The following is an 11,806-nucleotide window of genomic DNA, read 5'->3' on the forward strand; positions in this document are numbered from 1 at the left end:
CCCCCATGGTGGGAGGAGAAAACCAACTGCACAGTTGTCTTCTGGCTTCCACTCATGCGCTGTGGCATGTGCATAGAGCACGCGAGCACACACAAATATTAAATATTAAAACAAACAACAAAACACAGGCTAAGGATGTTAGCAAAGTGTTTCCCTAACATGTACTGTGCTCAGTTTTGTGCTGAGCATTGAAACTAGGACTTCACGTGTGCTAAATAGGTACTTTACCAATCGGACTACGCACTGCCCCACCAAATGCAGCCTAGTGAACCCAATAAGGCTGTGGAGTAAATGAAAAATATCATAATATAATATTGTCTTCATATATTATTTTTCCTCTTAGGCATATAAGCATTTTCTAGAGTTCTTTTCCCCTACTAAGCATTTCTAAGATTAGAACAGCAGCTGAATTGTTAGGAAGAGAAATCTAAATTCCACCCTTGAGGTTGGAGACTTTTCCACTGCCTTTGTCGCCCTCAATCCAAGGCTGCGCTTTTTTCAGGCTATGGCTCCTTCCCAGTGATGTGATCCCAGCTCTGTCCCACTGGGCTCCCGCTACACAGCTTCATTTGGTTACTCACCAGTTCACTTAACTGTTTGTTCTTGACTTCATAGGAAACCAGAGTGGTCTTGATCTCCTGTAGAGCCGAGGGTAACCTTGACTTTCTGACCCAGTTACAGGGATCCAACCTAGGACCCTGCACTGCCCGTGCTAAGCAAACACTACCAAAACATCTCCAACCCTCTCACTAAATGCTTCAGGCTAGCCTTGAGCTCACTCTGTTGGGGGTCTTAAATTTGGGATCCTCCTGCCTTAGTCTATCAGTAGCTTGGGTTACAGACCTAGAGGCAGAAGTAGGCAGATCTCTGTGAATTCCCAGCCAGCCTGGGCTACATAGAGAATTTCGGGTTACCCAGGGCTATGCAGTAAAACCCCATTTAAAAAACAAACAAACAAACAAACAAACAAACAAGCAAATTGGATATCAATAAAATCAGAGTCTCTGTAGTGGCTGATAACCACTAGTTTTTGTTGTTGTTGTTGTTGTTGTTGTTGTTGTTGTTTTAGCTTGCTTTGCTTTTAGTTGTTTTTGAGACAGGGTTTTGTGAGAGCCAACCTTGTGTTTTAAGATTTTGTTGTTGTTGTTTTGTTTTTGTTTTTTTGAGACAGGGTTTCTCTGTGTCTTTGGCTGTCCTGGAACTCATTTTGAAGATCAGTCTGGCCTCAGACTCACAAAGATCTGCCTGCCTATGCCTCCCAAGTGCTGGGATTAAAGGCATGTGCAACCACACCGGCTATGTTTTAAATTTTCATTACTGTGCCTAGGAGATCCATAAAACAAAAATGCCTGTAACTTGTAAATCCCTTGCCCAAAGACAGACACTTCCTGAAATGCTGGAGGCTATTTATATAAGATAATAGGTCACGTGTTTACCCTCCCTTAAATAAGTTTGTTTGGCCAACTGCCTGGGGTGTGCTTGAGCCCATCTTGGCAGGAGGTCCATAGATAGGAAATACATTAGGATGTATGCTTGCCCCTGTTTGGACCTGGTGAGAAATACTTAGGAGTTTGCCTTTATAAGCCTCTGCCAAACGTGATTCATCACCATTTTCTCAGAGATGGACCTGGCCAGAGTCTATCATCTTGGGCAATATTTAATTAAAGCTTCAAATTTGGCTCAAAATTGTGGTAGTGGTCTTATTTATTCTTGCTTGGTAGGGTTAACATTTTCATGTAGCACAGGCTGGCCTGGAAGTCAACAGACAGCAGAGGAGGACCAGGAACTTCTATCTTCCTGCTTCTACCTATGAGTGCTGGGATTCCTGGCAAGTACCATCACAACTGGTTTATGTGTGTGGAGCTGGGGATCGAACCCAGGGCTTCATGTTTGCTAGGCAAGCACTCTCCATCCACACTAGTTTTAATGTAAAACCTTGGTAGAAAAGAGGGTTCCAGCAGCTCCTTCTTCTCCTTTTCTGGGCTGGAAATGGAGCCCAGGGTTTTGAGATGATAGGCAAGCATTGCACCACTGAGCTGTAGATCTAACTCTAAGATATTCAGCTTGCCTTTTACTACCTAAAGTCTTTAAATTTACCAGTGTACGTGAAAAATCAATAGATTTGTATTTGTGGGGGGGGGTGGACTGGTAAACGACAATAAACAGACAAGACCATGGCCAGCATCCTTAGATCTTTACCAGGATCACATTTCTCTCTGATGACAGAATAACCCAGCTCTCAAGGGCTTCGTTTTATGGTGTAACTGAAGCAAGGAATTCAGAAACTGAACATGGGGGTCTGGATCCTGGCTCTGCTTCTTACTAGAAGCGTTTGAATCAAGGTACCTCTAGGAGGCAGCTTCTAATCTGAGGAATGGAGGTGCCTTTAATGGGTGGATGGAAGTGAAGCCTGTTCCTCTTAACCCTTTGCTGACGTGTGGAACTGACTCTCAAAAATTCCTCTCCTCCCAGCAGGGGAAGGAATAGTAGCCCCTAGCAGCTTCCTTGCCCTTGTTTAGTCACTAATGTACTGTGTGGTAATGATCCTCCAAACCTTTCTGGAATTAGGCTTGTTTCACTGCAATGAAGAAATAACAATCCAGGCCCCTAAAATCCGAGGTTAGATAAGGGTTGACTTACGCGTCTAATTACGTGTTACACACGGAGGACAGCTCAGAGCTACACACGTCTTCAGTAAAGACAGTCTCTCCACAGGACAGCATGTCCCCGAATGTGAAGTGTGCCTTGTGGGTCGGAAACAACTGCAGAATGACATTGACGGGCGGGAGAGATGGCTCCAGGTTAAGGGCCTTTGCTGCTCTTGCAGAGGACCAGATCAGTTCCCAGTTCACAACCACCTGAAACTCGAGTTCCAGGGGATTCAACTCCTTCTTCGTGCCTCCAAGTGTACCTGGTACAATAAACATACTAAAGCATATGCACATAAAATAAATCTGTAGAGCTAACAAGATGGCTCAGTAGGTAAGGTCCTTGTCACACACACACACACACACAGAGAGAGAGAGAGAGAGAGAGAGAGAGAGAGAGAGAGACAGAATAAAATATAATAATTATTTTTATTTTAAAGATTCATTTTATGTGCCCACCTGTATGTCTGTGTGAGGGTACCATATCCCTTGGAACTGGAGTTACAGACAGCTGTAACTGAACTGTCATGTGGGTGCTGGGAATTGAACCTGGGTCCTCTAAGTGCTCTCAACCGCTGAGTCCTCTTCCCAGCTGTCTTTTTTAGGTTTTTCAAGACAAGGTTTCTGTGTGTAACCCTCGTTGTCCTGGAACTTGCTCTGTAGACTAGGCTAGCCTTGAACTCAGAGATCCACCTGCCTCTGCTTCCCGAGCTAACCCCTCCTGGGATTAAAGGTCTGCACCTCCACTGTCTGGCTAAAATGTATTAATTTTTTTAAATAAATATGTATAGAGAAAACAATTCTCTTCTTTGATCATACAAGGAAGCAATTCCCATTTTACAGATGATGAGGACAGTGTTTATAAAACAGTATCACAGTATATAATCTCTAATGTCCGTTCTCACTATGAGTTTGATGCTATGCCTCTGAGAGGTGAATTAATTTATTTATTGAGAAAACGTCTGACTGTATATTCCTGGCTACTCTGGAACTTGCTATGTAGATCAGGATGACCTCAAATTTACAGAGAGTTCCCTGCCTCAGTCTTTCAAGTGCTGGGATTAAAGGCCTGAGCCACTGTGCCCATTAGCATTCATTGGTGCATGTAATTATGCATTTAAATTCTATCTGCCCAGCTGAATCACCAGAAAATTGTATTCTCTCTTTTTTGGGGGGAGGGCGGGTTCGCGACCAGGTTTCTCTGTAGCTTTGGAGCCTGTCCTGGAACTATCTCTTGTAGATCAAGCTGGCCTCGAACTCACAGAGATCTGCCTGCCTCTGCCTCCCAAGTGCTGGGATTAAAAGCATGCACCCAAACTGTCCGATTGAAAATTGTATTCTCTTTAATCTAGAATCTCAGGCTTAATACTGCAATTCTCCTAACTTAAAACACCCAGGCCAGAATCCAAACCCTAGATACTTAAGAAAATTATGTGTGTTTGTGTGTGTTGTGGGGGCATATACACGAGTGCAGTACCTAGGGAGGCCAGAAGAGGGGTCAGATCCCCTGGTCCTGGAGATGCAGGCATTTGTGAGCTGTCTGATCCAAGTGATGGGAACTGAACTTGGGTCCTCTGAGAGAGCAGCAAGCACTCTTAACCACAGAGCCATCTCTCCATGCTCCAAACCCTGGATAATTTTAGAGAAAATCTTGGGTTTAGCTAAGGAGTAACTTGTAGGGGCTATAGTAACGACAGCAGAGAGGTCGAAAAGGAAAACCAAGCATTTCTTTTATCCTCTACAACAGTGGTTCCAGCCTTCCTAATGCTGTGACCCTTTAACAAATGCGGTGACCCCCAAACATGAAAGTATGTTTGCCGCTACTCTATAACTGTAATTTTGTTACTGTTATGAATCATAATGTAAACATGTGTGTTTTCTGATGGTCATGACCCACATGCTGAGAACTGCTACTCTACACTATACAAATCAACAAAGTGTGGTCCTTAGGCCTCTAACCCCACCACTCAGGACGGGTAAGCAGTTGTCAAATTTGAGTAGTTCACTGGGCTTAACTAATTTGCAAATCTATGCACACACACTCTCACAGAATGTCGCATCAATAAATGTTTTCCAAGCTGGTGGTGGAGAGTACAGAGTCCAAAAAAAAAAAAAAATCATGGCAATCTTATTCATTTTTGAGATTGAGTCGTGATAGGAAATAACACATTTCAGAGCTGTGTTTGCTCAATGTGTGTGTGTGTGTGTGTGTGTGTGTGTGTGTGTGTATGTGTGTGTATGTGTGCATGTCTGTATGCAATCGTGGTGGTGAGTGGGGCTGTAAGTGACAGTTGTACAATCAATTAGCACTCTCTTCTCCTCTTTTTCTTTCTTGAGTCTGGCTCTCGCTATGTAGCCTTGGCAAGTCTGGAATTCACTAGGTAGACCAGGGTGCTCTTGAACTCACAGAAATCGACCTCCCTTGGTCTCCTGAGTGCTGGATTAAAGGTGTGCGCCACCACCCACCACCCTGACAATTACCTTTTATCTTAGTCTTAGCTAGTTGCTGCCTTTTTCTTTTTTTCTTTTCTTTTCTTTTTTCTCCTCTCTTCTTTCTTTCTTTCTTTCTTTCTTTCTTTCTTTCTTTCTTCCTTTCTTTTTTAGTTATAAACTGATTGACCCATTAGCTCAGTCTTCTTATTAACTAATCTTAAATTGGCCCATTATTTTTGTCTATGTTTAGCCACGTGGTTTGGTACCTTTTTCAACGAGGCAGTCATATCTTGCTTGCTCTGTGTCTGGATAATGACTGCAGACTGCAACTTCCCTCTTCACAGAATTCTTGTTGTCCTGCCTCTACTTCCTCCCTGGTCACTGTCACACTGCCTATACTTCCTGCCTGGCTACTGGCCAACTAACATTTTATTAAAATATAATTGACAGGGCACTTACCATTGTCCCACAGCACTCACCCCCTCTTTTTTTTTCCAAAACAAGAACTCTGAATCCAATTTTCCTTGTTTAGCTTTCTTTCTGACCATTATCCATACAAATTGTAACCAACACTCTAAACAAAGACAAATATCCATAGTCCATTTTTGGAGGAATGTGGGCGTAGTTTTCCTGGCTACTTCCTGCTGATTAGGGGCGCTGATAATCTTATGGGGACCTAAGGAAATTTAAAAATACGATCAAGTCCTAATCAGAGTATTCTGTGAGGCTTGATCATCTCAGCCAGCAGTCTTGAGGCTGTTCTGGATGTAGAACTCAGACATCCAGGCCATCTGCTCCTATCAGAGATTTCTCAGGGGAGTCTTCCTTGATCAAACCTTATTCTTCTTAGCCCAGAATGAATCCATAGCTTCTCATTTCCTGTGGAAACAAAAGCAGAACCTCTTCTCCAAAGTAACATATCTTTTGACTTCAATTTTGAAGTCAAGGCATTTACAAAATATCTATGTTTATTAATCCAGCAGCATTTATGTTCAAATGTCGTTTAGCAGTTGTTGCTCCTTCCTCAGCCATCAAGCAATTCAAAGACAACATAATAACATACAGTATCCAGACTCTCTGTATATTATCCATCCTCACGTGGCTTTACTTTAAATTCTATTTCTTTTATTTTTACTTTTAATTTTTGGCTTTTTGAGACAGGGTTTCACTGTGTCTCTTTGGCTATCCTGGAATTCACTCTGTAGACGAGGTTGTCCTTGAACCCAGAGATCCACCTGCCTCTGCCTCCCAAGTGCTGGGATTAAAGGTGTACAATTTCTTTTAAGAAATCTATCCTTTTTCTTTTCTCTCCAAAACCTACATATATTTTTAAACACATTGTAAACTGTTTAGAGGCTTTTTTCATCTGAAACTATCTTTACTGTATCTCTCTTTCTGACCACATGAGTCTTTAATTTGCTAGGATTAAAGCAGTGGCTTTGAAGGCTGGATCCAGTCCATTCCTTAGCTTTCTGAGATTCCAGCCTCATGGTACAGGTACTGGCTAGAGCCACGTTTATTGCCACAACTCTATGGCATTTAAAGGTCCCTGTCTGTAGGAAGCCACCTGGAGGCACAGGTGGTCCTGCAGTTTGGAGGTATACAAGTCCATACCTGGCTTAGCCACGTGGGGCTGAGCACCCTTGCCTGCACCCTTGCTTGCACATGCTCAGACCAGCAGAATGGCATTAACCAATCAGGACAGCGTTCAAGCCTCTCCACCGTTTAAAAGCAGCTGCCTCTGGGCTCTACTTCCTCTCTCTAAGCTTTCTCTTGTCCCTGCTCTATCTTCCCTTCCCCCAATTTTCCTCAATGGAATGCTCCGAATAAAGACGTGACCAGGGAAGGAATTCTCGTTTTTAGTGGCGTTCATTCCTGCTGGTCAGGATGCGCGTCGCACCTGTCACCACCGAGAAACATGCTATAGACTATTCATTTGTTTCGTGGCAGAGCCTCTTAAAAGGGCTGCAAAGTTTCTGCAGCTAAAGCTGAGTCAGGAAGCCTCTCAAATGAGATGCATTTGCCTCTAGCAAACAGAGCAAACCCAAAAATTTGCTGCTACCAAGAAGCCATGCTTAATTCTTTTTTTAATTTTATTTTTCTAGAAATGTATTTTTTATTGATATTTATTGAGCCCTACATTTTTTCTCTGCTCTCCCCCCTACCTCTCCCCTCCCCCCTTCAACCTTCTCCCAAGGTCTGCACGCTCCCAATTTACTCAGGAGATCTTGTCTTTTTCTACTTTCTACTTCCCATGTAGACTAGATCTATGTAAGTCTCTCTTAGTGTCTGCATTGTTGTCTAAGTTCTTTGGGATTGTGGTTTGTAGGCTGGCTTTCTTTGCTTTATGTTTAAAAAACACTTATGAGTGAGTACATGTGATAATTGTCTTTCTGTGTCTGGGTTACCTCACTCAAAATAATGTTTTCTAGTTCCATCCATTTTCCTGCAAAATTCAAGCTGTTGTTATTTTTTTTCTGCTGTGTAGTACTCCATTGTGTAAATGTACCACATTTCCCTTATCCATTCTTCAATCGAGGGGCATTTAGGTTGTTTCCAGGTTCTGGCTATGACAAACAAAGCTGCTATGAACATAGTTGAGGACATGTCCTTGTGGCACGATTGAGCATCCTTTGGATAGATACCCAAAAGTGGTATTACTGGGTCTTGAGGAAAGTTGTTTCCTAATTTTCTGAGAAGTCACCACACTGACATCCAAAGGGGTTGTACCAGCTTGCATTCCCACCAGCAATGCAGGAGTGTTCCCTTTTCCCCACAACCTCTCCAGCATAAGTTGTCATCAGTGTTTTTGATCTTGGCCATTCTTACAGATGTAAGATGGAATCTCATAGTTGTTTTGATTTGCATTTCTCTGATGACTAAGGATGTTGAGCATTTCCTTAAGCGTCTTTCAGCCATTTTAGATTCCTCTGTTGAGAGTTGTCTGTTTAGGTCTGTACTCCATTTTTTTTTTTATTGGATTATGTGATCTTTGGTGTCCAATTTCTTGAGTTCCTTGTATATTTTGGAGATCAGACCTCTGTCTGATGTGGGGTTAGTGAAGATCTTTTCCCATTCTGTAGGCTGTTGTTTGGTCTTGTTGACTGTGTCCTTTGCTTTACAGAAGCTTTTCAGTATCAGGAGGTCTCATTTATTAATTGTTTCTCTCAGTGTCTGTGCTGCTGGGGTTCTACTTAGGAAGTGGTTCCCTGTGCCAGTGCATTCAAGGATACTTCCCACTTTCTCTTCTATAAGGTTCAGTTTGGCTGGCTTTATGTTGAGGTCTTTGATCCATTTGGACTTGAGGTTTGTGCATGGTGATAGATATGGGTCTATTTTCATTTTTCTACATGTTGATATCCAATTATGCCAGCACCACTTGTTAAATATGCTTTCTTTTTTCCATTTGATATTTTTTGCTTCTTTGTCAAAGATCAGGTGTTTGAAGATGTGTGGATTGACATCCGGGTCTTCTATTCAGTTCCATTGGTCCTCCTGTCTATTCTTATGCCAATACTGCCATGTTTAATTCCATTCTTTTCTGTCTAATTTCCCAAACTCTCTCAGGTTTTTTAAGTGGATTTTGTCAGTCCCATGTTGGTACCCCATTTGTTGACAGGGGTTTCTGTCCCCTGGTCCTGCAGCTGTTCAGTCCCAAAGAAATACACAGAGGTCTCCATTAGTTATAAACTGATTGGTCCATTAACTACTTATTACATCTTAACTCTAGTTGCTGCTTTAATATCACATCCTCATAGTTGCAGGAAATAGATACATTCCTTTTTTTTTTGTCATCAAGATAGAATCTCTCACTGGGCAGTGGTGGCGCACACCTTTAAGCCCAGCACTCAGGAGACAGAGGCAGGTCGAACTCTGTGAATTCAAGGCCAGCCTAGTCTAGAATAGCAAGTTCCAGGAAAGGCTCCAAAGCTACAGAAAAAAAACTGTCTCAAAAAAAAAAAAAAGAAAAGAAAAGGAAAAAAAAGGAAAAAAAAAAGAAAAAGGTAGAATCTCTAGCACTTTGGTCCAGTTTTGAACCTATTTTCAGTGGTTTGTCTGAAACTTCAGAGACTTACCTAAGTTGTCGTGGTTTGGATCTGAAATGTCCCCCACAGACTCCTGTGTTGCAGACTTGCTTCCCACCTATTGGTACTATTTTGGGAGGCTGTGGAAACCTGAGAAGGGGAGGCCTATTTGGAGGAAGCAGGTCAGTGGAGGAGCACCTCTAAAGGTCCTTCTTGGGCTTCCTATCTTCTCACTCTGCTTCCCGCTCACAGGGAGGTGATAAACCTCTTCCATCCCAGGCTCCTGTTGCCATGACATTTTGGCCTACATGCATGGAGCCTACCAGCCAGGGACCGACCCTCTACAACTGAGACCCTCTTTGTTTTTGTTTTGCTTTGCTTTGGTTATTTATTTATTTATTTATTTATTTTGTATACAATATTCTGTCTGTGTGTATGTCTGCAGGCCAGAAGAAGGCACCAGACCTCATTACAGATGGTTGTGAACCACCATGTGGTTGCCGGGAATTGAACAATTGAACTCAGGACCTTTGGAAAAGCAGGCAATGCTCTTAATCACTGAACCATCTCTCCAGCCCCTTGCTTTGTTTTTTTTTTGTTTGTTTTTTTTGTTTTTTGTTTGTTTGTTTGGTTGGTTTTTTTTGAGACAAGTTTCTCTTGTAGCTTTGGTGCCTGTCCTGGAACTAGCTCTTATAGACCAGGCTGGCCTTGAACCCACAGAGATCTGCGTGCCTCTGCCTCCCGAGTGTTGGGATTAAAGGTGCGTACCACCACCACCTGACTTGTTTTCCCTCTGGAAGTTATTCTAGAAGGTATTTGAAGACTATGAGGATGAAGGACTAGCCCATGGATACATATGCTGACAGCAACTCCCTTCTAAATTTTAGTGAACAAAGAGGAACAACAGCTTTGACCTGCTTATATTCATGACATCAGGGGAATGCACCCACCTTGTTTATGAGGGGCACAGCAGTCAGCCTTTGTCGTGTGTGCTGGCATCTGCCGACGATCTCAGAATTGTAGATGGCCAATAAGGGCCTAACTACATCTCTTGATTGCTTCTCTGATGCTGTGCTAAAACACTGACCAAAAGCAGCTCAAGGGGGAAAGAGTTTGTTTAGCTTTCAAGTTAGAGTCCATTGTGGAGAAAGACTCACAGGAACTCTGAGCAGGGACCTGGAGACAGAAACCCAAGTAGAAACCATGGAGGACTGCTACACACTGACTTGCTTGGGGCCTTTTTCCCCTTATAAAACTTAAAATCACCTGCCCAGAAGTGGCACTGCCCACAGTGGGCTGGGCCTTCTCACATCAATCATTAATCAAGACAATACCCATGGACACGTCCCAAGGCCAAATCTGACGGAGGCCACACCTCAGGTGAGGTTCCCTGTTTCCAGATGACTGTAGTTTTGTGTTAAACTGTCAAAAAATCACCAACACAGGATACAGCTACACAAAGCAATGTTTCTGAATATCCAGAATGAGATTCACATGAATGAATTTGTACTGATGGAGCCTTTAATCGCAGAACTCAGGAGGCAGAGGCAAACATATCTTGGTGAATCTGAAGCCAGCCTGCTCTATAGAGTGAGTTCTAGAACACCCAGGGCTACACAGAGAAACCCTGTCTCAAAAAGTGGGGGAAAAAAAAAGTCTGGTTTCTATACAAGGATGACTCACAAATTCCTGGAGTTTTCCAGATTCTTTGAAGATAAAGATCTCATGGAGTCAGGGCAGCCTCATCTCATGGAGCCAGGGCAGCCTCATCTCGTGGACCAGTGTGGCTCCATACTTGCGACATTGTAGCAGAAGTGGCCTTACATTCTTGATTCTTCTTTTCTCCTCTTCCCAAGTGCTGGGTGTTTAGGCATGTACCATCACACTAGGCTTATGAGGTGCTAGGGATGGAGTCCATTGTTCCTGTATGCTAGACAAACACTCCACCAATTGAACTGTACCCTCCCTCTAGGCCTGGCAAATTTGTGAAACATCCCATCTGTCTTTTTATGAACACTCAAAAAAAAAAATTAAGCTAGGAAGAGAGCCAGAGGTTAAAATGTTTGTCAAAAAAAAAAAAACCCAAAAAACAAAAAAAACCAAAAAAACAAAAACAAAACCTGAGAAACTGGGTTCGAATTCTCAGAATCCAGGTGAAGGCAGAAGGTACTAGACTACAGACGACCCCTCTGTCATGCCTTCACTCCTACAGAAAGGTAGGAGTCAGGAGCAGGAGAATACAGAAACTACAGGGACAGCAGCCTGGTGTACACAGCACTGAATCATGAGACCGTGTCTCAGAAAAGGTGGAAGGTAAGAACCTGCATCCTGGGACGTCCTCTGGCCTCCACGCGCATTCTATGGCATGCCAGAGCCTGCATTCACACAGAAACACTTAAACACGTGAACACTCGGGCAAAGGCATGCACATATCTCGTACACACAACACATAAACAAATAAATAATGAGTATACTACAAAGTTAAGAGGAAATTATGTTCTCATGTTCCATACACATTTCTTCCCTTCAACTCTGTTCAGCAGTGAGGATGATTGCCTTGAATGAAGTCCTTGATAAATATGTTGTCAGAAAGTATCCAAATATTTTTTTAAAGAGGGGGGATGGTTTATGTCTATTAATCATTTTATGATTTGAAGAATTCCTTCTTCGGGCAAAGGGACAAGGGACATACACTATGCG

Source organism: Myodes glareolus, chromosome 9, assembly GCF_982192425.1.
Source record: "Myodes glareolus chromosome 9, mMyoGla1.1, whole genome shotgun sequence".
NCBI classification, from domain to species: domain Eukaryota; kingdom Metazoa; phylum Chordata; class Mammalia; order Rodentia; family Cricetidae; genus Myodes; species Myodes glareolus.